The 27,021-nt window shown below is 43.9% G+C and overlaps 1 long non-coding RNA gene across 1 annotated transcript in view; it reads right to left on the bottom strand.

Annotated features, from left to right (window-relative positions):
* Positions 1-15,000: 15,000 nt before the first annotated feature.
* LOC116643082 overlaps positions 15,001-27,021 on the bottom strand; it is a 30,109-nt gene continuing 18,088 nt past the window's right edge. Inside the window, exons 2-3 of the long non-coding RNA XR_004301482.1 lie at positions 21,114-21,197; positions 15,001-15,275 (exon numbers count right to left, since the gene is read on the bottom strand). This is a non-coding gene — a long non-coding RNA (uncharacterized LOC116643082). The remainder of the gene's footprint in view (positions 15,276-21,113; positions 21,198-27,021) is intronic.

Below are 27,021 nucleotides of genomic sequence, written 5' to 3' on the forward strand. Positions count from 1 at the left end.
TAAAAATGCATAAGCAACCCGTCTTCACTGAAGGGAATTTGGAAAATACCTTCCAGGGCCATTGTCAATGACATTGTGTTGGTCTTTCACCAGCCCCCCCACCCACCTCAACCTCCTCCCCCACAACCTTGGCCTCACCTATAACTCTGCCCCTCTTTTAGCCTTTTAGACTGAAAGTCTGACAGAGATCACAAACATGTCCTACCTTTTTTTCTCTGAGGTACCAGTAGTTGCAGGAGCGAGCTATACATAGACCCAGAACAAGTGAATGGAAAAGAGACCATTGGCAAAGATGTGTTTTCAAATCTAATCACACCTCAGTGCTGCCTGGTCCTGTCCATCTCCCTTCCTCCCTCACTTATTGTGAAGGACTGAATGTTTGTGTCCCCTGCAAACTCCCATGTTGAAGCCCTACCCTCTGATGTGATGGTATTTGGACGTGAGACCTTCGGGAGGCAACTGGGTTTAGATGAGGTCTTGAGAGTAGGATCCTCAAGATGGGATTGGTGCCCCTTTGAAGAAGTAGAAGAGACAGCTCTCCATCTCCATCTCTCTTCTCGCACACGTACCGAGGAAAGGCCATGTGAGCACACGGCTAGAAGGTGTCTGTCTGTCCGCAAGCCCAGAAGCAGGCTCTCACCAGGAACTGAATCAGCTGGTACCTTGATCTTGGACTTTCCAGCCTCCCAGAACTACAAGCAATAAGTGTCTGTATTGAAGCCACCCAGTCTATGGTATTTTGTCCCAGCAGCCTGAGCTAAGGTACTTATATTACTGCAATTATCAGTATTGTTATTATTAATTATTTGTATCATGACAGGTTCCCTTGCTTATATTACATCTTTCCAAGATCATGTCTTACTCACCTTTGCCCCCTCTGGTGCCTGCCCACAGGTACCTGACTGTCTAAATGTTTATTAACGGTTACACCCTAAATTCTGTTTCTAAGGAAAGTTTGGACTTGAATAATGGGAGCCAATGAGAGTTTTTGAATCAGGAGTGGTGTTAGCTGTGTATTCTCAAGCAAATAACTTGCCCTTTGGCACCTCAGGTAAGAGGAATTCGTTGCAAGAGGACAAAAAGATGTGACGACTCTCTGAACTAACGGCATAATTCATTGCATAAGTGTAAGCCAGCCAGAGGGGCGCGCGCCTGGCCCCCTGCACACTCCCTGCAAGGCGAGAGCATCTGCTGAACGTCCACTCTGCGCAGGGCTCCTCTTTGTTCTGTTTATTTAAGCTGGACTAACCTGGTGACCGAGTAATTCCGTCTGCCTCTGTGCGGTCGCTGCCTAGCCCGAGAAAGTGCCCGCCTGTGGAGGGGATTTGAAATCCTTTATTATGGGAGAAATCTCCTATCATGGCTTGCTGCTTTGCTTCTAGGCAATATGTGGGCATGCCTTTCTTTTTCTATTTATTTATTTATTTGACACACAGAGAGAGAGAGAGAGAGAGTGCGCACAAGCAGGGGGAGTGGGAGAGGGAGAAGCAGACTCCCCGCCGAGCAGGGAGCCCGATGCGGGGCTCGATCCCAGGACCCTGGGATCATGACCTGAGCCGAAGGCAGACGCTTAACGACTGAGCCACCCAGGCGCTCTATGAGCATGCCTTTCTAAATAGTTAAAATTCATTTTGCTATCCAACAATTACCGAAATGGATGAAACCTTGAGCTTAAGTTTGGTACAGATGTTCTAGCAGCGGTAAAGGCTATTTAAACACACACACACACACAGTTACTGCTGTGGCCGTTCCATCCTTAGCATTACTTAGCTTATAAAGCCCACGACACACTGAACACTTCCTACAAAAATGTCCTAGCCGGGGAGTTCGCTCTGTGATAAGGATTTCCATATATGGCAGTGTGACTAGGAGCTGAGAGAGAATGGGGCAGAGGCTGTTGGCTACAAATCTTGGCTGATTCCCTGAGAAGGGAATAACAGGAGAAGGCTCCCAAAGCCCGTGGCCCACAGGCGGTGCGTGGCTCCCACCCCGGCTGAGCGCGTCCGTGTGGGAAAGTGCACAGGCTGGCGGGCGCACGGGCTCCGGGCGCAGACGTGCCTTCCAAGCGCTCGCTCCCGTGTTTCCCCTTCCAGACACCGAGGAGCTTCGTCGGGGACTCTGGAAAGAGCCCTCGGCACTTCAGGCCAGCACCTTTGGAACAGCCTTTCGCACAGGCTTAGCTCTGTGTTCCTTGCGAACTGCTAAACCCCCCAACCTCTAAATTTTGTCTGGAAGTCATAAATTTCTCTCCAGGCTTCCTGGTTTTCAGAGATGAGCACAGCCTGTTTCATTCCCGAACAACTGGAAGAAAGCAACTTTACGGCCAAATGAAAAAAAAAAAATTTTTTTTAACTTTGATTAGCTTTTAATTTTACATAAAAATATGCCCTGTCTGCCAGATGGAGGGAAGTCCGAGAGAATTAAGGCAGCTTAATCCTCAGAACTGTACTGGTTTTGTAGTCTAAAAATATCTCTACAAGCTAACATGTTGGGCTGGATTAAAAAAATAAATGAGGAGAGAAGAATATACTATCTCTCATTTAGCTTCCAAAATTCAGCTGCACTAGTGCATGGAGGGGGGCTACCCCTGCACGTCTGCTGGCGCCGACCCCGTCTCCTGCCGGCTCCGGCGCACACCCAGACGGGGCCACGGTGGCTGCGGACGGACCCAGATGACGGCCCTCGCCCGGCCCCTTACGTAGGCCTGTGTTTGGGGGGCAAGTCACTTACTTCACTCAGCCTCACGGGTTCTCACCTGAAAAGTGAGGGAAATAGGAAATTTCTCCCCAGAGATGAGCCAGGACTGAATGAGGTGACAAATGTGGAGCATTTATCACAGCACCTGGTCCCTCTTAAGCTCCCACTAAATAAAAGCCTGGTGTTTTTAGAGTTGTCTGTCTCTGCCTAGGTACCACTTTGGAGGGCAAATGGGTATTTCTTTTTTTTTTAATTTTACAAATGGGTATTTCCAATATAAACCAAATCTGTATGGTCATTACATTGAAAACATTAAAACCAAAATGAGTTTCTTCAGAATAATTGAATGCGTACAACCTGAAGAACTTTGAAACCATTCACAGGGTTTCAATAATTGACTACATACATATATGTGTGTGTGTGTGTGTGTGTGTGTACATATATATATTTTTTAAAGATTTTATTTACTTCTATATTTAGAGAGGGGCAGAGGGAGAGAGAATCCCAAGCAGATTCCATGTTGAGCGCAGAGCTCATGCGGGGCTCAATCCCACGACCCTGAGATCACAACCTGAGCCGAAATCAAGAGTCAGACGCTTAACCGACTGAGCCCCCCCCCAGGTGCCCCTTGATTACATATATTTTTAATGTATTAATCTATAGCCTCATATCAGCCCTTCCCGGCAAGTGTCAGGTTGAGTGGCAGGATCTCTGCTCTCCCCACATCCCATGCCGGGTATGTGGTTGGAAACAGCTCATGGCCCAGGGAGAATTGCTATCAATCTTCATATCTGCTTTCTCCTTCCTGCTCATGTTAATTCACATTTCTTCCCTTTTCTTCAGAGTTCTCCACACCACCCTTCCTATTCCCATTCTCTCTCTCTCATTGTACTAGAGACATTAAGTGTTCAGACTAATGTTGCTACTGCTGTGTTTCTTCTTTATAGCAACTGCTCGGGTCCAAGTCCTCTGTACTGAAGTCTCTTAGTCTCTTTGTGCCTCCATTTCCCCATCTGTAAAATGATTTGGAGCTAGAAAGTACCTGCTTCCCGACAGTGTTAGGAAGGGACAACGATTTGTGCCATGTTCCGAGGCCACGCGGCCCCGTAGAAAGAGCACGAGCTTTCGACCTCGAGGTGCCTGGCTTCGAATCTCCGCTCGACCATCCTCTAACCATCTTAGCCTGTGGACATGAAACAGTTACTGTATGTCTCTGGGCTCCATTTCTCATTTGCAACACGGAGTGGCAGACTGTTGCTGCTTACCCCAGAGCCTGTTCCCATTTTTCTTTACCCATAAAACCCTCCCTGGTTTTGTTTGGAGCTGATATGTGTCCAGATAAAATTTTTCATCGTCTCGCGCTCCCATCTGATAAGTTCTGGCCCATGAGCTGTTAAGGAGAGATCACTGAGTACGGCTAATAAGGTTGTTTCTTAAAAGCACAGCCTGGGCCGGCATGAACAGCTCCCTTTGCCTTTTTGCCTTTTCTCCTCTTCCCCCTAGAAGGTGGATATGATGCCGAAAGGGACAGCAAGCTATCCTGTGTTCGTGAGGTGACACGTGAGGATGAAGGCTTCTCCTATAAAGACAGCTGGTCTCTGATGGCCTCACAGGGTTCCCAGCAAGCCCTGGGCTGCCCACCCCAGACTTGCAAAATACATCACAAGGCAAATAGATCCTTATCTTTTCAGGTTTCCTCCTTCAGTCTGTCTGTTATTTGCAGCCAAACTCTTTCCAAACAAATACACACAGGAACTAAAACGATACTTGCTTCCTAGGTTCCCTGTGCCGGTAGAAAGAGGTTCGGTTTGTGGAGTGTGGAGCGTGGAGCTCGATGCCCAGCGCTGAGCTGACTTCCCCTGCATGTGTATCCCATTCCTCTCCGTCTTCCCATTACGAATTCACCCTGCCACCGGTAACTATCAGGGTGGTGGGCCATCGCAGACATTTTGCTTTTAACGTGTCCCTGAGCGTGGGTTGCCCAACCAAAGGTGACCTCGTGGTCAGATGGGACTTCCCAAAGCAAATGCGTTTCTCCTCTACCTCAGAACAGAGTCCCAGGAGAAAGGGAGCTAACAGCCAGGCACTCCCTGCCCCAGCCCAGGCCATTTCAAGCTTTATGACAAATTGCAAGCCCCACATTTCAGGACTGACATCCCTCCCTAGAGAAGGGTCTGAAAACCACTGTCTTATTGGCTACCTTTGGATGTTTAGTTTAGAAAAGCAAAGGTTTAAAGGGAACGTGGCAGCTTTCTTCAAATATCACTTGGGCCCCTGGGGAGACTTGGCCAACTGTTAGCTGTGTGGACGTGGAAAGAGCAGCTTCTAAAACCTTTCCAGTTCTAGCTGAGATGCATTGTGGGTCATGGGCTTTGAAAGGATGACCATGATATATTTTTGGTAAATACTTAGTTAAATGATTAATTAATTTAAAACTTGGGTATTTAGCCCTTATACTTCTGTGGGAAAAATGCAGCCTGAGTCCCCAGTACCCAACTTATTAGTGAGAACATGCCTTTGTTTGAAATGGGGTCACCTGGCTTTGGGGTCATCCGAAATCTAGCTTCACCTTTCTCTCCCTGATGAGTCCCTTTCTGGGAGTATCTGGGGTAGATCACCTCAAAGGGCCAAGGCCCAAAGCCTGCCCCAGCCCATTTTCCAAGGCAGTCAGTGGCTGGGCAACTGGACTTGCTAAGGCCAGAAGGACTGGTTTAAGCAAAAATCATTTTTTCTGAGTATCTTGCTTTAGTTCAACCAAATTAGCATCACACATGTCTGGCATCTCCTCCAAGAAGTCTATTTAGCTGGCCAGAAGCATATGTAATGGAGTCTGAGCTCTCAGAAATGCTGTGTTGACTGTACTTTGTTATTAAATCTTAAACGCATGGAAAAGAAAATGTCATAATGCTACCAGTGGAGAAGAGAAAGCACGCACAAAATCTATTAATGTGAAGACAGTGTGTTGGGAAATGAAGCCAAAGGGAATTTTTCATTCCTTGATTCTGGGTTTTATGTTATGGAAAAGTATCTGGCTACTACAGCTGGTTTTATGTACACCTCATCTCTAACTACCTAAGCACTCCACTGGGCTAAAATTTAATCAAATATCGTGGTTTCTAGTTAGTAGATTTGTGGCAAATATCAGTGATAAAAAACAAAACAAAAAACAACGCACCTGAGGTATTCCCACCTTGGACGTAATAAATGTTCTCTTCTCAAATTCAGGTTGAAAAAAAAGGAATTCACAGGTGGAAATGGGTTCTCTCACTTTTTATTTCTCGACTTACTTTGACAACACATTCACTTTATCAAAGACTCTTGGCATTAAGTTTGAAGTTTCAAAAGCGTCGGAACTCATTTTTTGAGGTGATGTTGGAAAACGGCATCATGTCATTTTAAAAGAACTTTTTTCCTTGCTCCACAAAAGTCAGCGGAAACTCTCCCCGTCTTCCTTCACTCCGACACCTTGCCCCAAATTTACGTTTTTATTCAAACCTGTCACATTTCAAGTAAAATCTTCCCCAAATTACGAGGCATTTTTAAAAGTGAAATGAAGCCATGTGGGGACGCCTGGGTGGCTCAGTCGGTTAAGCGGCTGCCTTTGGCTCAGGTCATGATCCCAGGGTCCTGGGATCTAGTCCCGCATTGGGGTCCCTGCTCAGCAGGAAACCTGCTTCTCCCTCCCCTTCTGCCTGTCGCTCCTCCTGCTTGTGCTCTCTCTGTCAAATAAATAAAATAAAATAAAATAAAAAAGAAATGAAGCCACGTGACTTTGGCAATGAAGGGAAGGTCCACTTGGGTACTTTCATTATGACTTATTTAAATCATCTGAAATGCCCTGTATTTTTTATACATTTTGTTTTCTTTAAGTCCTGTAAGAGTAGGTAGCATGTATTCTTTTGGGAAGGCAGGGGGAGGTCGTGTTAAAGTGAATTGGTTCCTCAAACGCACATCCAGAGCCCTCAGCCAGCCCAGTAAAGTGTATCCTGAAGTCCCCCCGACCCCCGCTGCAGGCAAGTACTGGGGAATTGGGATTAACGACAAACCAAGTCCACTGTACTTAGAGCTTGTCAGATGACACCTGGAGTCTTGTGTTGGGCTCTGTGGGCCACATTTTAACCCAGCTACTGTCAATCGGGGAACCTCCAGAGAGGCCGAAGGGCAGCATGCCCACCCGCTGAGGTGTGCTTAAAGGAGCTGCTGGTGTCCAGCATGAAGTGAGACCCCCATGGGGGCTGGGCAGCTGTCCCTGAGGCTTGAAGCTCTGTCACCGGAGAGACAGAGCAACATGATGAGGTTGTGTCCAACAGCTCTGATCAGAGTGGAAGGGGGCTACAGGGAAGCCAATCTCAGATCAAGAGGAAGAAGCACATTCTGACGTGGAGTCGCCCCAGAAGAGTGGACTGCCTCATGAGAAGGTAATCTTAGTGACCGCTGGTGTCTGTAAATCTCTTTAAAGTTCACACTACACTTCTGTAGCTATCATCTCAGTCGAGAAGTGTTATTCTGGTTTTACTGAGAAGGAAACAGAGATTCTGAGAAATCGAATGACTTTTCCAAAGTTATGTGTATAGTCATCCTAGAATCTTGGAGGAGACGAAGGATGTCTTCCAAACAGAGAGGGTGAGCGGAAGATTTGAGATTGAAAGCAGACCTGCCAGCCTCCTGGTCCAGGGCTCACAGCTCACATCCCACTTCTGCTCCTCTTACTAGGAGCTTTCACATTCTGTCTGGGGAGCTCACCCCTGTTCTCCCACCCGCACCCACAGCAGGATGACACGGTAGCTGAGACTTACGCCAGCCAGCTTGGAATCTCAGCTCTACCACTGAGCCAACTGCGTAGGCTTGAGTGGATTTCTTAACTTCTCCAAGCCTCGGCTTCATCGGGCCCAAACCGGGGGTGACAGTAGTAGTCTTCGTGCTGCCAGGGTTAGATGAGATGATGCATGTGCATCTTAGCACCGAATTAACACCAGTGGGTTTCCAGCTTGATTTTAGCTGGCCACAGCAGACTTCTTCCTTGCCCCGAACAGGCTCTTTTTCACCTCAGGGCCTAGAACTGTTCTACCACTCCTTCAGGAAGTCAGGTCGCCCCATCCTACCCTGCATACTCTCAGACCCCATTTCTATCCTTTCACGGCACTGTGCCCACTCACGGTTATATATTTGTGTGATTATTCACTACACTCTGTCTCTGTAAACTATAAGGGTCTTGAAGGTTTTGCTCACTGCTATTTCCCAACATCCAGTATGGGGCCTGCCTTTTAGTAGGTGCTCAAAGAATATGTGTTGAATGGATAAATGGCTTCATAGAGGACACTTTCAGAAAAATTTTTGTGATACTTAAGATGGGGAAGACTAGATTTACTCCAAGGTCCCTTCCTTCTCTGGGATGATTCCACACTTCTTTGCATATGCTCTCTTCCTTCTCCAAACCTTGCAGCACTTAGATGAGCCCACAGGAGTCTTTCAACAAATCCTTCAGATCTTACAAACAAATGACTCAGAGAAGTAGAAAATGAAACTTGAACTAAATACCACGCAAATTCTCATTTTGACATTATTTCTACTCCCCCACAGAAAGGTAGATGCTTATTCAGGGTCTGATTTGGGACAGATTAATTACTATCTGTGTCTTCATTATAAAAATTATCAGAGCTAGCAAAGAGTTCAGCTAGATTGCAGGATATAAGTCCAACCTACATCAAATCGCATTTCTTTGAGATGTAACTTTAAAAAGATGTTATTTATGATAGCAATGTGAAATATAAAGTATCTCTGAATAAATATAACAAAAGTTATATAAGAGTTTATTATAGAGCTTTATAAAAGAACATTAAAGAAGACCTAAATAATCAGAGAAATAGACCATATTCATGGATAAGAATACTTAATTTTCTTCAAATTAACCTATAAACTCAATACAACTCCAATCAAACTTCTGAGAGAAATTTGTATGGGTTTTGACAAGCTGGTTCTAGAATTTATGAAAAAGCAGTGAGCTAAGAATAACCAAGGCAATTTTGAAAAAGAATCAGGTGGTGGAGGTACAGAGGAAATAAGGTGCCTTTAATTATCTGTAGCAAATAAGACAATGTGGTTTGGCACCGGCAGAGAAAAACAGACCAATACAAAAGAATAAAGAGTTCAGAAATAGATCCTTGCATATACAGAAATAATATTTGACAGAATTAAAATTGAAGATCAGAGAGAAAAGGATGGTCTAACCAATAAAACGATGCTGGAACTATTGGTTATCTGTGTGGAAAATAACTAGAAATAGATCTCCACTTCTCCCAATTTCCTAAATTTAATTTCAGATGGATCAAGATATAAAAGTGAAGAGCAAATCTTTAAAACTTTTAGAAGGAAATATTGGAGAATATTTTTATGAAAGATTTAAAAAACATGCACAAAGTTCAACCCAGAGAAGAAAAGACTGATAAATCTAAGTCCATCAAAATCACAAACATTATTAACGGGCACAGAGTTTCAGTTGGGAAAGATTCAAAAGCTCTGGAGACTGATGGTGGTAATGGTTGCACAACAATGTGAATGTACTTTATGTCACAGAACTGTACTCTTCAACATGGTAAAAATGATAATTTTTACGTTCTGTATACTTTAGCACGACTTCACAAAATTCTCAAACATTATTAAAAAATTAAAAGACAAGTTAGAAACTGGAAGAAGGTATTTTCAAAAGCGTCCACAATATATAAGAAGCCATACAGATACATACAGAAAGACAAATGAGGAAGTTAAAGAACAGGCAAGGTCAATGAACAAGCAATTCACAAAAGAGAAAATCCAAATGGTCAATAAGCATGTGAGAAGATGCTCCTGTTTACTAGTCATCAGGGAACTATAAATTCATGCTTCAATAAGATACCAGTTCCCAACCATCATATCAGCACAAATTAAAACACCTGACAAAACTGTGTGTTGGCTAGAAAATGCAAGCTCTCACACTGTCGGGAGTACCCACTGGTATCAACCATGTTTGAGGTCACTCTGGCAGTATTACAAAACTCAAGATGGCCCAGCCTTGTCCCTCAGAGATTCTATTCTTTGGTAGACACCCCAGAGAAACTCTTGCCCCTCTGCGCAGCACAGATCAATGACTGGAAGAGCAAACAAACAAGAACATAATAACCTAACTACCCATCAACAGAAACATGAATAAATAAATAGTATGGTCATTCAGTAGAATACACTATAGCAATAAAATAGATAAATAAATGAACTGGAATTTCATGTGTTAGCATGATATATCTTTTTTTTTTTAAGATTTTATTTATTTGACAGAGAGAGACACAGCGAGAGAGGGAACACAAGCAGGGGGAGTGGGAGAGGGAGAAGTAGGCTCTCGGCCGAGCAGAGAGCCCGATGCGGGGCTCGATCCCAGGACCCTGAGATCATGACCTGAGCTGAAGGCAGACGCTTAACCACTGAGCCACCCAGGTGCCCCATGATATATCTTTTTTTTTAAGTTTAAAAATAAAAGCAAGGCTCAGAAGGATATATGCTACATAATCCCATTTAAATAATGTTTTTAAATAAACGAAAGCACAAAATGTGTCATATAGGGATTCTTACAGGTGTAATAAAAATTCAAAGACATCAACGGGACTAGTAAACACCAAAGCCAGCGCAGGGGCTGCCTCCACAGTGGAAGGAGGTCAATGTCATCTGAATAAGGTACATTGAGGGCTTCAGCCATCTGGGAATATTTAATTACTTAAGATGGATAGGTGGTAAACTGCTATTCATGATAACAATCTCTCTGCCTTTTTGCATATCTGAACTATTTCATAATTTAAAACATTTACTGTATGTTGAATGGTTGATCCAACTTAAAACAATAAGAGCAGCCACACAGGACTTTATGTGGCTCTTGAGCATGTCCCCTGCTCTTGTTAAATTGGGTTTCTTCTCCCCTTTCTGGGCATAGAGGTGCCAGGTGAATTCTGAGCATCTTTGCTGTGCCTCCAGGTCCCCCATCTCCCCTGGGCATATTCTCAGCAGACTCTAATGAGTACTCAGGCCAACAAGTTTGAAAGATGTCTTGCCTTCAGCCCTGGGCTCCAGGAACAGGAAACCTTACGCTCCTGTAGGGTGCTGGCAGGAGAAGGGGCTGAAAAGAGCAGATGGGGCAAACAGATCTGAAGTTAGCTCAAAGGTAGACATTATTGTGGAGTAGCTTTCACTCTTCTGGCCAGGAGGAACACAGGGCTTTTGGACTTCACATCAGCTATGCAAATAAGAGCAATTTACCCAAAGGCCCTCGAGGCAAAAGCTGCTTCCCCTTCTATTTCCCCTCCATGCCACATGACACACCTGTCTTTCAGCAGCTGCCAAAGGGGTGAATGTCATCATAAATCAGCGAGGCAATTTATTTGTCTCTTGATGATAAGCTGGGTAATAAGATGTCAACACAAGGTCAGCTTCCGAAATCTCCTGTCCCATCGGCCCTCTCTGCTCCTTCTAAGGAAGAGCATAGAGATCACAGACACCGGACAAAACGAACCTGGGCCCATTATGAGGGTAGGATGAGCCTGGAACCGCCAAACTAGCCCCAGAGGGTGCTGCTAGCAGGGAATTTCTTGAGCTTCTGTCAGCTTGAACCCCAGACCAAACCAACATCCCTTGCGCATAAACCTCAGACGCTGCTCTCTGGTCTCCTTACCATCCTAACTTTAACCCCCAAAACAGAGCAAATCTATTACATTTTGGCAAAACACTTTATAACTAACCAAGCCTATGGCTTGGCAAGGATGCTCTTAGCTTGGTTGGTTTATACTTCGGTGCTAAGACCGCAGGAGCCCTCTGTAAGGGGTGAGCTGCCATCCCACAGGGTGGTGTGGGATCCACCTCCTCTGCCCGCCTTCTGCCCTCAAGATACTGTGGCCTATAAAAAAATATATCTCAGTGAAAATCACCCAAAGTTTATGTAACGTGAGCTTTCTGCTCACTGTTCTGTCTCGGGGCAGCCCTAACCCCAAGGTGAAGGTGTGGGAAGGAGTATGAAGGTCAAAGTGAAAGAGGAGGGGGTACGTAGGTGGGGGAGGGGACAACTGCTTTGCTGAGCTGCAGGAGGCAGGGAGGCCTGCAAGACTCAGTGGACAGGCCCGGGGCTGGGAGGTCGCCTGCCCCAGCCACTCACATGTGAGGTGCTCCTGCAATAGGCTTGTCATGTGCTGCCCCCAGCACACACACACACACACACACACACACACACACACACACACACGCCCAGTGGATAGGAGCACGGGCTCTGGCACCGCTCTGCCTGGACTGGGATCCTGGCTCCACCACTCCCTAACTGGACGACCTCAGCCAAGTCATCAAGCCGCTGAGTGCCTCCGTTTCCTTCTTCTCCAAAAATCACATTGATAGAAATGATGGTACCTGTTCATGCTCATCGCCAGGAGGAAGAAATGAGGACTGAGGGTTAGGTTTTCAATGCTGGCATAGAACTGAGTCCCACCTCTGTTCCGTCAACGCAGCTGCGAGATTTCCCATTCCGTATCCTCTTCCCACTCGGCTTGCCTCAACCCGGCCCCGGTAAAACTCTCCAACAGCCAGGGGCCTGCAGGCAGAGAGAAGGGTGGGGCAGCCAGGGTATCAACTACTGCCACCTCATCACCCCAGGTTCCAGGCCGTTGCTGCCTGTGTTGGAAGGGGAAGTTTCAGAAGCCCCCTTACCTCAGTCATCAGGTTTTCCAGAACCTTCTCAAGATTCCTGAGTAGGAGCAGATGCTTGGCAGCTCTTGACTGTTGCTGGTTACCCTACTCCCTCTTGTTCCACTAGCCTGCACTTGGGGGAGGCTGGTTAGAATCCGCCCTGCACTCTCTTGCTGATATTAGGGTCATAGAAATGGCAGAATCGTACACTCTTAATATCTCTGCCCCACAGCCCTTGCCCCATTTCCCCAGAAATATTGCTAATGTTTGATTAATATGTGCCTGGTCCTGTGCTAAACGGTAAACATCTCTATTTTCTCTTTAATCCTCCCAAGAATCCCATGAGGGGGGTACTAACTAATAGTTAGTACTAACTAACTAATACTAACTAGCAACTAATCTCTTTTACAAGTGAGGTTAAATATGGCTTAAGGAATTTAAGTGGCATGGCAAGGTCTTATCCCCTCCTCATAAGCTTCACCCGTAGCCTGGGACCTGGCTTCAATCTGTTGTCCCTTATGCGTTCTGCTGGCCTCTCTGGCTGGGGTGAGAGAGGGGTGAGGGAAAACGTGGCTCTTCTCCTGTTTTCTTCTATTTATCTTGGCTTCCTGAAAGCACATAAAGTGCTTAGCACAGGGCTGAGGATATAGCAAGCTGTTAATGAACGTTAGCTATTATTATTCTACAATATTTATTGAATACACTGTATTAGGCCCTGGGAGTGGGCCAAGAATATAGGACACAATTCCTGTCCTCCGAGCACGGTCGTCCTCGTGTGAAGACACTCGCCCCAGAGTAAATTGCAAATGCATTCCATAACTGCTAAACCAGGACAGCAGAAGGAGAGCTACTCCTGGGCAGAGGTCATTCCGGACGTTTCCTGGAGGCAGAGGATTTGGGAGAGAATGGAGATTGTCTACGACAGCATGGAAGGGAAGCAGGCATTTCCCATGGAGGCCTCCGTTCTCAGAGCCTCAGCAAGACGAGGGTCGGAGTTGGGGGGGAGGGGGTGTCCCAGGACAAGAGTCACCGTGGTGCCCAGAGTTGGTCCCGCATGCCCACGCCTGGCCTTGCCAGGGAGGTAGCGAATCACCAAGCCAGCGAGCAGGGCTTTGCAGGCCACTAGGCCCAGTTTACAAATGTGGTATTTAGTGGTTGTGTGTCATCATGCAGATGCACCATAGTTTATTTAACCCTTCTCTTTTATTAGGCTTTTAGGCTGTTTCTCAGTTTTCCACTATTATCAATAATGCAGCAAGGCCGAGCGGTCGTAGACGTGGACTTGACGTCAGAGGCCTTTCTCGCTGCTTATGGGGGTAGTGTAACCCCAGGCTAGTTAGTTCATCTCTCCAAGCCTCGGTTCCATTATCTATGAAATTAGAATGATAATGCAACCTATCTCATTCAGTGATGACAAGAGTCCAGAGAGCCCAATTTAAATTAAAAAATATTATCCCCCTATATCCGGCTGCTTATTATGTGCTTATCAGGTGTCAGTCTCTATCCTAAGTGCATTGTATTTTCACACCTATGAGCCTCGTGACTGCCTTATTAAGAAGATTCTGTTACTAACATCCTCAGGTTCAATGTAAGTGAGAGCTGCAGGAACTTCTCAGAGGTCACTAGCCAGAATGAGGCTGGTATTGAATGTGGGTAATAGGTCCCAGAGCCCACATTCGTCACCACCCCTCTGCTCTCCTGCTCAGTAAGTGCTAGCAGTTACTGCATTATTATTATCCCGCTACATTATTATCCTGTTGGCGTTGGGACAGGGTCTTTTGGAGGCTGGGGGAGGCTCTAAGTCACTTTCTGTCTTTCGAGCTTCTGGGAGAAAGGAGGAAATGCAAAAAGAGGGTTTTTTTAAAAAGGTAGTGTATTTTATTTATTTATTTTTTTAAAGATTTTATTTATTTATTTGAAAGAGAGAGTGATGAGAGAGAGAGAGAGAGCATGAGCAGGGGGAGAGGGAGAAGCAGACTCCCCCGGCTGAGGGGGAGCTCGATCCCAGGACCCTGGGATCACGACCTGAGCCGAAGGCAGACGCTCAACCGACTGAGCCACTCAGGCATCCCCAAAAAAGGTAGTGTATTTTAAATGTTTGTGTTTAACAAATTCACACTAGTAGATGTTTATTTTAAAATACAAAAACGCAACGCCCTGAGGAACAATAGACATAGGAGATAAGCCACTGGCTGAGTTTCCCTCAGAGGCTGCTGGGAAGCTCCAGCCTCTCCCACACCCACACCAGGATCTGACCTCGAGAAGCAGCTTCGGAGGCTCGGTCTGGAATGAGAGAGGTGGTTTGCAGGGAAAGAGCATGAAAGTGGCTGGTGGGGTCTTGGCACGCAAAGCAAATGCTGAACGTTCACTGTGTAAATATTAGCATTTTAAGATCCTGGAAATAATGCCATCCATTTATTTAGAAATGTACGCTCCTGTAGCTGTTATTTTAGATTCCGAGCAGACCTTCAAAATTTTTTGAGCAGGTGCCATCCTATTTGAACTTGGGTACAAATGCTAAAATCACTACCACCTCTCCCCTCCCTCCCTCTTTCCAAGTGAAAATATAGAATAAAATCCAGCAAGTATTTATTAGACAAATCCTATACGCAAAGTGCTGTGCTTGAGAACAGACATTAACCACAGCCATTTGCCGCGTCAGCAGCACGGGCTGGGTGCTTCCCATACATTATTCTTACTTAAACCTCTTTACAACCCCGTGAGATGGGGTATTATTATCATCACCATTATCCGGATGAGAACATTGAGGCTCAAAGTGCGGGGCCATCAAAGTCTAGGTCTGTTGGTCCAGTGTTCAGACTCTGCTCCCATTGAAAGGCCCAAGGTGAAGTGACAGGTCAATTTGTCTCTTTATAATTAAGTTCTGTCATCTGCAAAACATGAAAATTGGACAAGATTATGTCTAGGGCCCCTTTAAAATTCTAATTTCCTCTCCCTCAGAAGGGGGGACATTTCATATAAACTGGAACTCTGTCTTTCAAATTGTACTGTCCTGGGGATTTCTCCTTTTCTGCTTTTTTTTTTTTTTTTTTTGAAGTTTATAATCTACATAGAAAAAAATGTATACATCTTGATGAATGAACAGAATGAACACCCACATGTAGCCATCACCTAGAACAGAATCATAGGCTTCTAGTTGAATTTCAGAGATAAAGTGCTATTCACTAACTCATTCTTTAACTAATACCCATTGAGCATTTACACCATGCTAAAAAACGATGCAGGGTCAAGAGAATGAGAAGGCACACCGCAGACTGGGAGAAAATATTTGTAAAAGACATATCTGATAAATGACCTGTATCCAAAATACACAAAGAACTCTTAAAACTCAACAATGAGAAAACAAACAACCTGATTAAAAGATATGCCAAAGACCTTCACAGACCTTCCTCACCAAAGAATATATACAGATGGCAAATGAAATTAAGAGGTGCTTCATATCCTATGTCACCAGAGAAATGAAAATTAAAACAGTGAGATACCACTACACACCTAATAGGATGGCCAAAACCCAGAACACTGACACCACCAAACACTCCCATTCAGTGCTGGTGGGGATGCAAAATGCTACAGTCACTATGAAAGATAGTTTGGTAGTATCGAACAAAACTACGCACACGCTAACCATACAACCCCGCAATCATGCTCCTTAGCATTTACCCAAAGGAGTCAAAAACTTACGTCAACACAAAAACCTGCTCTGATGTTTGCAGCAGCAGTTTATTGATACTTGCCAAAACTTAGAAGCAACCAAGAAGTCCTTCAGTAGGTGAATGGATAAATAAACTGGTACATCCAGACAGAGGAATATTAATCAGCACTAAAAATAAATAAAGTTTATGGGCGCCTGGGTGGCTCAGTCGTTAAGCGTCTGCCTTCGGCTCAGGTTGATCTTAGGGTCCTGGGATCGAGCCCTGCTTCAGGCTCCCTGCTCGGCGGGAAGCCTACTTCTCCCTCTCCCACTCCCCCTGCTTGTGTTCCCTCTCTAGCTGTGTCTCTCTCTCTCTCTGTCAAATAAATAAATAAAATCTTTAAAAACTATATAAATAAATAAATAAATAAATAAGCTTTAAAGCCATGAGCAGACCTGGAAGAAACTGAAATGCATATCACTATGAAAGGAGCCAATCTGAAAAGAATATGTATGGGATGATTCCAACTATATGACATTCTGAAAAAGGCAGAACTATGGAGACAATAAAAGATCAGAGGTTGTCAAGAGTTAAGGGTGAGTTAGGGATGAACCTCTGGGACACAAAGTTTTTTTTTTTTAGGGCAGTGAAACTACTCTGGGTGATACTATAATGGTGGGTGCATGCCATTATACATTTGTCAAAAACCATAGAGTATATATCACCAAAAGTGAACCTGAATATAAAGCAAGGACTTTGGCTGATAATGATGTGCCAATGTGCATTCATGGATTGTAACAAATGGACCACTCTGGTGGGGGATGTCGATAAAGAGGGAGGATTGGGGCAGGGTGTATGTGAAATTCTGCACTTTCTGCTCAGTTTTGCCACAAACCTAAAACCGTTCTAAAACAAAAAGTCTATTTTTAAAAATGATGCCTTGTGGAAACTGACATTAGGAGACCCTAGTTCTAGCTGTGCCACTATTAGACCTGGGACAAATTTCTCAATCCTTTCTGGAAGATGTAAAAACAAGACCTGATAAGATCACATACCCCTTTTAGCTCTAGATCCTGTGTAATAACAATTATATTCAGGAACTCGGATCGTTCCATAGAGCAGTTTGCCTTTGCCAAACTGAATCCTCTTTGTGTTTGATTTTCTCCTGTGACTCTATCAAGGAAAATTCATCAGCTTATAACCACGTCTAAAACCTTTCTACAGGTGTTCACCGTACACGGAGTGTGGACTCCAAACAAAATTGTGAAGAAAGCAAACATGACTTTGTTCCTTTTTTTCTTTCTCTTCCCTTAGTACCACTTCTGTCTTTAGGGATCCTAGCACCTCCCGACTCTTCCTTTGCCCTCATAGACACCGGCTGTCGGGAAGGAGCGCTGTCATTCTCCAGGACGCACTTGCTTTCCCCAGTCCGAGAGGAACGCATGTGGCTCCCAGGTGCTCGAACCAGCTCTGTCACTGGAGGTGTGGACGGCTGTTCCCACGCTCGGTTCCCTAACCAAACTCTAAACTCCTTAAAAACGACAACCACATCGTGCTCTGAGTTTATAATGTTGAATAAAGTCACTTCACAGTTGAGTGTCCATTGATGGTAAAACCTGCTTAGTCAGCTTACTAGGGAGGACATGTGATCCTTATTCACGGATTCTGTGTTTTCAAATTTTCCTATTCACTGGAATTTATTTGTAACCTCACCAGCACTTTCTTGAGTTCATTTGCGGATATTTGCAGAGTGACGTAGAGGTTGAGTCCCTGAAACCCATCTCCCCAGCCAAGGCCAAGCAAACCAACCCTGTGCCTATTTGTTTTAGCTATGTTTCAGCTTGTTTCGGCATTGTAAACAGTGTCTCTTGTGTTTGGGTGGTATATTTAGCATCACTTTTTTTTGCATTTTTGTGCTTTTTTTTGGTGATTTTAAAATGATCTTCAAGTATAGCCCTGATGGGCTGTCTAGTGCTCTTCAGCACAAGAAGGCTGTGACGTGCCTTATGGAGAAAATATGTGTGTTAGGTAAGCTTCATTCAGGCACGAAGAATAGTGCTGTTGGCTGAATTCAATGTTAACAAATCAACAATATATATTCAGTAAAGTCATTAAACAGAACACACATAAAACAAGGTTGTGTACTGATCAATTGATGAAAATGTTGTGACCAGAGGATTGCAGGAACCTAACCCTCCATTTCCCCTAGGAGCCAAGGTTCAGTATTTGCTAATTCGGTGTTTGTGTTGACTTCATAGCATATAAATACTATGAATAATGAGAATCAACTGCACATGCATTTTTACAAGGAGGAAAGGCCCGAATCTTTTACAGGAATCCTCTGACCATCACAAACAAGTGGGTTTACTTGGTGGACGAAGAAAGTAGAGGAAGTGCCAGTCCCAGGGTCCCTGGACTCATGTTCCCCCCTTGAATGCACACAGTTTAAAACATTCTGCTCAATTGTCCCTGAAACATTTTCCAGAAAAGTAAAAAGAGCAACAAGGAGTCTTCCTGCTTTCCAGCCAATGATTTTACTGTGGGAAATCTAAACTTCATAGTAAAGTAAAAGCCAATTGTTTTCAACACTTAACTCTATAAAACACATCAGTAATAAGTAATTGGTTGTTTAAACAACTTATTCTGAGAAAAACAAAATAACTCTTACCTAACCCTCAGCTCTGCAATACTCAAAATTTAGATTCTTTACTAAAGGCCAAAATACAAATTAAGTATTAAAATATAGATTGTACTGAAGCACCAAAGAACTCATTGGAAGATTAATATCGGCAAAACAACTCTTTACTGCTCAGTATATGCAAAGAAAAGGGCATCAAAATTTGCTACTCGTAACTTGAATCTTAGGTTCATTAATTTTGCATGCTTTCCCCCCCAAAATGACATAAAAAATGAGGGCAGTAACCTTAAAAACAAACAGCAAAAATAAAAATTATAAACAGCTGTTGCAATAATTCAACCAAATAGTTAGATAAGTGGTGTATTAGTTTCCATGGCGACTGTAACAAATCACCACAACTTGGTGACTTAAAACAATAGAAATGTATTCTCTCACAGCTCTGGAGGCCAGGAGTCCCACATCAGTCTCCCTGGGCTGAAATCAAGGTGTCAGCAGGGCCATGCTCTCTCCAGAGGCTCTAAAAGAGAAACTATTCTTTGTCTCTTCCAACTTCTGATGGCTGATGGCAGTCCTTGGCTTGTCACCTCATCACTCTGTGGTCCCATCGCTTTCTCTTCCGTGCGTGCCAAATCCCCCTCTTCTGCTTATCAGGATACACAGGACTGCATTTATGGTCCCCTGGATACTCCAGGACAATCTCCTGATCCCAAGTTCCTTAACTCAGTCACATCTACGAAGTCCTTTTTTGGACTATAAGGTGACATTCACAGGTTCCAGGGATGAGGACATGAACACCCTTGTTGAGTGGAGGGGGTAGTGGCGGGCATTATTCCGCCTACCCCAAGTGGTCAGCCTAATACTGACTATATCCATACACCAGCGACCTAACATAATGAAAAACTCAGAGAGGTGCCTACAAGGACAGTTGTTTCTGTTCCTGAGCCCTCATACTTCATGCTCAGTTATGATTCTTCGATAATGATGATGATGATGATGATGATGAGAGATAACATTTCCTGAGCATCTGCCGTGTGCCTCTTTCTGTTCTAAGTTCCCATACATTGCCTCACAGAATCCTCAAAACTGCTGTATGAGATAGGGGGTCATCCTATTTCTTTATTTTATGATGTGGCGGTGGAGAACACTAAATCCACGTTAAGAGAGAGGCAGAACCAGGATTCAAAACTGAGGGTGTCCATCCCCTGTGACCCTGCCTCTGGTTCACGGGGTGTACCCCCTGGCTCCCTGGAACAGAATGCGTCACAGGCAGGAGCACGTGCCTGGGGCGCAGGCTTACAAAGAAGCCACTCCTACAGACTGGCATGTGAACTCCAGCTTCACAAGTTCCATATTCCCATAAAAGAAGAGACTGAACTAAGAGAATAAAACCCTCCTTTTCAGGTGCTAATGATGGCATAGCTGTTCGGGAGATCATTTTAAGTCTATATGAGCACTCAGGCAAACCTTCCCTTTCTGGAGGTGAATGAAGCCCATCCAATGCACTAACTCCCTAGTTTTGGATCCTAGAAGATTCTGTGAGTAGCTGTTGATGAGCATCAGCGCTGAGCCCGTGGGGATGACTGATGTTCACGGAATAGAGGGTTGCAGAAGCTGCAGATTCTTTTATATTTTGTTTTAACAGTGTAGGGGCGGGAAGGACTCAGTAAATGCCTATAATTGAGATGCCCAGTGATATAAGCCAGACTTACTGCTCCAATGGAGTAAATGGCCTGTAAAATGATTTTTCTTCTGAGCCAAATGGTCTACTCACTGTCCTGGAACCCACTATCTCCAGACCTGCACTCACACTGTTCTTCCTGTCTCAATTCCCACCTCCCTCTAGCCATCCATCATCACATATTGAGCACCTAATATATGCAATGCATTGGGCTTGGTGCTGCCCAGACCAACGCACTTAGGCAGGATCTCTTCCAGTGGTGGAGCCTAGAGTTAAGTAACAGAAAAGACAAGTAGCCAGCTTGTCCCGACCCTCTTACACTGCTAAGAGTTAGTCATTCATTTATTTATTCATTCCACAAATATTTATTGGGCATCAACTGCATGCCAGGCACTAAGGAAGGAAAAAATAAAAAGACATCTAACCCAGACTGAGAGAGAGGGTAGCTAACGCCTCTAGGAGGAATTATAGACTTTGCTTAATTTGAAATATGCGTAGGAATTATCTAGACCCTATTAGAGCAAGGTTTGCAAGCAGTGGAATTGCTCTGGGAGGCTGGCTCTGGGGGAACCAGGTGAGGAGTGGTGATAGACAACGGTGGGGAGTTAGGGCCAGAACTTGGAGCAGCTTGAAGGCCACACAAACAATTCCAGACTTCATCCCAAGAAGGAAAAGGAGCTCTTGAAAACGTTTTATCTTTCAAATAAAGAGAAAGTTTATTTTCATCACAAGAAGCACCCAAACTCTATACAATACATACCATCAGAAGTAAAAAGAGTGCAATACACATCTTCTACTGCAAGTTCACAAGGTCGACTCCCTTTTAAATAAATATATGATGTGTCTAAAAAGAAGGAAAACAATAACATATTAAAATAGTGATGTGGATTATATCGATGTCAATTTCCAGGTTGTGATATTGTACATAACTTAGGCCAAGATGTTACGGTTTGGGGAAATTGGGTGAAGAGGAGGATGATGATAACTTACCACTGTATGGGAATCCTTAATGACCTCAAAACAAAAGGGTTTTTTAAATGTATGTACATAAAAAATAAAGTCAACAAGATCTTCAAGGGGGAGAAATATTGATATAGTAACACAATACTGTGGAACCCACTGGTAACTTCTGAAAACCAAACCAAACCAAACCAAACAAAACAAAACGAAACCCAACTCATCCTGAGGCGCTTTGGATGTGGCTGGAGGCTCATTGGTGCATCTGTAACCTGCATTTCACTGCAAAAAAGTCACACATGCTCAGGGCACTCATAGAGGAAGGGACAAAGGAATAGCTCAGAGGACAATGAAATTCTATTAAAGAGCAGGATTGTGTGATTGGGAGAAGAGGTGGCTGCTGGATTATGGCTCGGAGGTAGGGCTAGATGCGCCCAACTCCGAGCTTACTGACAAACTCATGTTCTTTCACTGGCTCACGTGGGACATGGTGCCAGCCAGCGGCTTCCTCACTGCAGGAACAGCCAGTGCTGCTTTCAGCAATGCTCCGAGGACACTTACAAACACACAATATAAACTGCGTAGCAAAATAAGCACAAGCAGCGAGTAGGACATGCTCAGGTCCTAATATTCATAAGACAAAGTATGCAATCACAAACAAGTTAGACTTTACAGTTTCTTGAAACATTTTTAACTATGGGACTGGCATAATCAAATGTGTCCCTCCCATGATCATTCTGACAGTAGTATAGACAATTTTTTGGAGAGGGTGAAGAGTGAAAGGAGGAACAGTAAGGACTTCCACCAACATGGCAATGGCAATGGACAGGAGGTGGATTCCAGAATTATGAAGGAAGCAAAAACCACCATCTTAATGGTAAGAAATCCCCAAGAAAGCTTGGCCTTTGAATCTGGTCAGCTCAAATTTGGCTGCAAAAACAGAAAACTCAAATAACAGTGGTTTAAATAGGATAGATGTTTATTGCTCTATAAAAAGAAGTCCAGTTCAGATATGGTATGACAGCTCCAGAGTGACTCAAGCTCCTTCTGTCCTTCGGATCTACTTCGCTAGTACATAGCTCCCATTCTTAAAGCTACCTCATGGTCCAAGATCACTGCCAGAGCTCATCTATCACATCCACATTACAGGTAGCAAAAGAGCAGAATGGAGAGAGAAAGGAAGAAGGCAGGGTCAGCAACTTTAAAAAATTCTTCTCAGAATTTCCACACAACATTGTTTATATCTCATTGGCCAAAGTTCATGGCTACAGTTACTAACAAGGAAGAGAGGAAAATAATATATTGTAGCCGAGTACCTTGCTATCCTTACCCTTACCCTAGGATGGCTATTTGCTGGATAATTAGCCATCTCTGCCACAGCCATCAGTCAATCTCTGCAGCACAGAGAAGGTGAGACTATCCTAATCCTCCAGGATATGTGTCAAGGAGCACAGTGGCCCCTGGGTGAGGCACCACCCAGGCCCCTTCTGCCTCAGCTGAAGGGTGTGTTGTCAGCAGAGAGCCTTCATCTGTCAGCACCTCTGGAAGAGCCTCTTCACCTAAGGAACCCAGACAACCTATATTCAATGACTGTCGATGCAGGAATATAAAGGCACGCCCATCTTGATCCAGCTGATGACAACTCCGAGGACTAGCTCCAGTTTTCCCCATGGAGTTGGCCAAGGTTATTGTTGGGTCACGTTGTAGTCTCAATTTTCCCTCTGTCCACTCTGGCTTCCTTCTGTTCTCTTCCATAACATGGACATCATGGTCACTCTTTAATAAACACCCTGTATGCCAAACTTCATCTCAGAGTCGGCTTTCCGGGCAACCCAACCTGTGGCAAGGAGGGAGGATGTATCTATCCTGAGCCAGGTGTCAGAAGCTGTAGGAAGTCAAACATTCCTATCTACTGAAAATAGAATGGGCTGGAAATCTGGAGAAATGCCACTGTATGTGCATTTCCTTTATTCTGTCTCCTGCTTGCTTCTCCTGGCTGTCAGGATGCATGCCTATAGCATCTTCTACATCCCTTTCAATGTAGCACTATCCATTTAGGTTTGGATAACCAGTTTCTCCAACTTGCTGCAACTGTGTGTAAAGAAGAGAAAATGTTGGACGAAAGCTGGGTCTTCCCAGATACAAAGTGCAAGAGTGTCCTCGTGGCGGAACTTCTACCATCACCGGCTATGCTTAGAGCCCTTTTTGGTTTCTTTCTTGGCTCTTGGCTGGGCTCCAGATAGGTGAGATGTGACTTTAAATGCAATTATGTTAAGAGAGGGGGAAAATATGACCCTAACTTTGTGGCATGTGTTATTCTAACTCAGAAGCCAATTTTCCATGCTCTTTTTGGCACTTGTAGAATTTGGCTTCAAAGCAGCCTCTCTTCATAGATACCCCTTCCTCTGGCACTCCATTTGCATGTTTTTGAAATTTTGTCCACATAAATGCTCACAGAGGATGGACAGAGATCATCTGGGCTCCTTGTTGTGTGTGAGGGGTGCTCATGACACACGGAGAGAAATGCCGAAGAGATGCCGGAACTTCATCACCCAGTTCTCGGGCTGGTGGTCTTTCCCCTCACCATGGGACTGCCTCCTAACCAGGGTATGCAGTGATCTGCACACAGGAGACTGAGCCAAAAACTTCGTCGTTAGAAATGTTTTTTCATTTCCATGACTCATGTAGTACCTATGAATATACCCAGTTCTTGGGGAAAAAAAAAGAGAGAAATTGATGGCAAGAAAAGGGAGCTTTGTCATCCATTTCTTCGGGGAGTTGAAATTCTAGATTAGTAAGCCGCAGATGTTAGCGACACAAGGCTGCATGCTATGTGACTTTTGAGGCTTCCCTATTCACAGATCTTTCTGGCTTTTCCCATTTGTCTCTGTCAACAGTTGACACTGCAGTCTTTTTTCATCTGGATTTTTAGAAATTGGATTTGTGATAGCGCCTTTCCTCACAAAAACACTTTTCAGGGCAGGATAGTTGAGCAGTCCACAGCAAGTTTTTCTCAGTTTATGTTAGAGAAAAGTGTAAGAAAAAGATCGTCTTCATTTGAAAAACATTAACTGAACTCACACACATGTGTAAATATATTTATACAAAGACTTTCATTCATCTTTGAATCTCCCAGGGCCTGCCCCCTGGAGTATGGTAGACACTAAATATTTGTTGAATGAATAAATGAAGGAGTGAAAGAATGAAGTGAGGAAGTGAATGACTGAACTATTGAGCAAATAAGTGAACGTGAGCTCAAGAAGCTTACTGGTAGGAGGGTGCAAGAAGTACACCAACGGAATAATACAGGAAAGACTGAATGCTGTCAGGAGGTGGGAAGGGACAAGCACACCAAGTGAGGTCAGTAATACCCAATCCTGGCCACATGGTACAGTCTCCACAAGGTCTTGAAAGAGCTCGGAGCCCAACCTATTAAATCAGAGTCTTTGGGGTCGGACCCAAACATTGGTAATTGGTAGAGTTCCTCAGGAGATTCCAAGTTCAGCCAGTTGAGACCCACTGGGACAGGGAGTTCAGGAAGGAGTTCATAAGGGAAGTGTTTTTTGTAAACACCCTTTTAAGGATGGATAGAGTTTGGACTTGTAGAAATGAGAAGGAATTAGGGAAGATGTCCTGACTTCTTTCCATCCCAGCCACAACTCCAGCTGGTCTATCTTACCTAGTCCAGACAGATGTAAGCAACTGGTAAGGGGGCACCTGGTAGTTAAGTGGCTTTCTCCCCTCCGGGCCTTATGAGAGCCTGGCCACTAGTGTCTGAGGGACTCAGGTAAGAGTGTGAACGCTGAGTATCCTGGGGGAGCTAGCCCTGAGGAACTGTCCACCCGAGGGGAATGTCTGTATCCACAGGTATATCCCAACTCAAATGCTGGAAAGGAAGTTTGAAGCCATTCCATCCTTGAGGTTGGGAGTTCATGAAAAGATGGTAAACATAAAAGCTTCCTTCCTGTGGGGACTTCATAGAGATCTGACAAACTATGTTTGTTCCATTGCCAGCCCCTGGGGACAGAGACCACAAGACCTTCTAGCTCTCTTGGAAATGATACCATGGAAGGTTCTTAGCAGCACCTGAGCTCCAAGGAACAAAGAATAATTATATGTCAGAGAAGGACAACAGCTAGAGAGAGAGAGAGAGAGGAATAACAAAGCAATCAAAACTTAAAAAATAAACACTTGTAAAAAATTAGCACTACTGGAGGAAGTAATCTATAACCTACACAAAAAAATAATAATAAGAGAAGCTGATGAGATTTAAGAAAAGTCTTCAAAAGACAGTCTGGAATTAAAACAAACTAATATGATTTTCAAATTATAACAAATTGAATTAGGTGAAGAGTAGGATAGTCAGTGTTGAGACTCCAGTCAGGGCATCTATAGAGGATCCGGTGGAAGAAACAAAAACCACAGAGCTGACACAAAGAGATGGCCACCATAAGGGAAAACAGCAATTCCAGAAGGAGAGACAGCTGGAAAATAGGCCATAATTAAACAATAAAGCAAGCAGCTTTCCTGCAGATAAAGAAAGATCAGTAACTGTCTTGCAAGCATTAACAAATTCTACACCCAAGCATACCTTGGTAAACTTCTGAATTCCAGAGGTAAAGCAATGAATCTTTCCGGTTCACAGGTAAAAAGAACAAGGAAGGAGAATCAGATTGGCATTCAACTCTGCTGTATGGGCAGCTAGTACCTAGCGTGTATGGACTTTGGAGAACAAAGGACTGCAAGCTGAGATTCTTATTTAAAGAATCACGGAATTCAACAAAATGGATAACCCCCTCTCACGTCTGATTAAAGGAAAGAGAGAACAAAAAAGAAACAAGATAGGGAATGAAAAAGAGCCATCATCACAGATACAGAAGAGATTAAAATAATTATAATAATTGATTATACGCTAATTCTATGACAATAAATTTGAAGATCTAGAGGAAATTACCAAAATCCATCCAAGAAGTGAAAACCTGAATAACTAATTATAGTGAGAGAGAGAAGAAAGATATTAAAGATCTACCATTAAAAAGGGCATCAAAGGGGAAGAATGAAGGGGGGGAAATCGGAGGGGGAGACGAACCATGAGAGATGATGGACTCTGAAAAATAAACTGAAGGTTCTAGAGGGGAGGGGGGTGGGAAGATGGGTTGGCCTGGTGATGGGTATTGAGGAGGGCATGTTCTGCATGGAGCACTGGGTGTTATGCACAATGAATCGTGGAACACTACATCAAAAACTAATGATGTAATGTATGGTGACTAACATAACAATAAAAAATTAAAAAAAATAAATAAATAAAAAGGGCATCAAGACAGATGGTTCCACAGCTCAGTTTTCTAATCTTCAAAGAACAGATAATTTCAATGTTAATTAACTTATTATAAGCCATGGAAAAAAATGAAAGCTTCTCAATTTATGTTATGAAGCAGGCATAATTTTAAGACTAAAATCTGATCAAGATAATACATAAAAGGAAACAACAAGCCAATCTTACAGCTATAGATGCAAAAATTCTAAATAAAATATTAACAAATAAAATCTAGCTATGTGGTAAAAGAATAATACACTGTAATAATACGCTGTAACTAAGCAGAATTTAGTCTAGGATTACAAAGCACAACACCAAGAAATCTGTCAACATAAATATTTCCATCAGTAAATTAAAGGTGAAAAAGCTTATCATCTTATCAATAGTTCCTGAA

The sequence above is a fragment of the Phoca vitulina genome, unplaced genomic scaffold (genome assembly GCF_004348235.1).
Source record: "Phoca vitulina isolate PV1807 unplaced genomic scaffold, GSC_HSeal_1.0 scaffold25, whole genome shotgun sequence".
NCBI classification, from domain to species: Eukaryota; Metazoa; Chordata; class Mammalia; order Carnivora; family Phocidae; genus Phoca; species Phoca vitulina.